General features: G+C 36.8%; 1 protein-coding gene across 1 annotated transcript in view; it reads left to right on the top strand.

Annotated features, from left to right (window-relative positions):
* The window catches only part of LOC106528523 (RNA-binding protein Nova-1), a 53,352-nt gene that overhangs the window by 23,740 nt on the left and 28,568 nt on the right, over positions 1–1,044 (top strand). The window lies entirely within an intron of this gene.

Genomic DNA, 1,044 nt, shown 5'->3' with positions numbered 1-1,044 from the left:
CTCAAAGAGTTTCTTATCAAACAAGAGAGGTCAGTCCGTTGCGGAGTCCTGACGTCTGGGTAAACAGATTTGACAATGATCATAAGATATATGAGTACTGGACAGCGCCAAGGTGAAACAGATAGATAATTAGTCCATAACACTATGTTAACAAAGGATTAAACTGTTGTAATGTCTGAGAAAATGTGGATAACAGAGTATCGAGAAGTGTGGGGGACATGTCCACATGTGTGCCCATGAGTATTCACCATTTAAAGCAAGATTAAAAGCAGACAAAAAAAGAGCTAAAGGCGTGTGTGTCTGCAAGCGTCCAAAAGAAAGAATCAGTCTGGATTATTTTACTATCATCTTAAATCATCATCATTTCATTATTGTTCTAGGCAGCATGGTTATTCTCACTTTCATTCTCTGATCTGACTGCTACTAAACACCATCAAGTGCACTAAAGCAGGAACAAACCATTTCATGCATTTTTTATTTTTCAGCAGGAGCTTGTCTCTCCTGTGTGAAACACAAAGGACAAAAGTATGAAATTATAAAATGTGTTAAAAAGAACATATTCACAAAGGATATTTAAAAACTGGCAAAATAAATGATAATTTCAGACCAGGACAGTCATCCGCTGAGTAACATGTTCAACAAACCACAAAGCAGCTAGWAGAAAAACTAATCTGCCCTGCTCTGAATTAAGATTACAGTTTATTATTGAACCTGCAGTGATGCTTTTCCTGCTCTGGATTAAGATTAGTTTATCATTTAGGCTGGAGTGATGCAGTTCCTGCTCTGGATTAAGAKTACACTTTATCATTGAGGCTGCAGTTATGCAGTTACTGTTCTGGATTAGGGTTATAGTTTATTATAAAACCTGCAGTGATGCAGTTCCTGCTCTGGATTAATATTAAAGTTTATCATTAAGTTTGCAGTGATGCATGTACTCCTCTGGATTAAGATTAATGTTTATTATTACAGCTGCAGTGATGCATGTACTCCTCTGGGTTAAGATTAATGTTTATTATTACAGCTGCAGTGATGCAGTACCTGCAA

The sequence above is a fragment of the Austrofundulus limnaeus genome, unplaced genomic scaffold (assembly GCF_001266775.1).
Source record: "Austrofundulus limnaeus strain Quisiro unplaced genomic scaffold, Austrofundulus_limnaeus-1.0 Scaffold388, whole genome shotgun sequence".
Lineage (NCBI taxonomy): Eukaryota > Metazoa > Chordata > Actinopteri > Cyprinodontiformes > Rivulidae > Austrofundulus > Austrofundulus limnaeus.
Note: the sequence above shows the minus strand (reverse complement) of the source record. Positions and strands in the feature narration are given on the sequence as shown.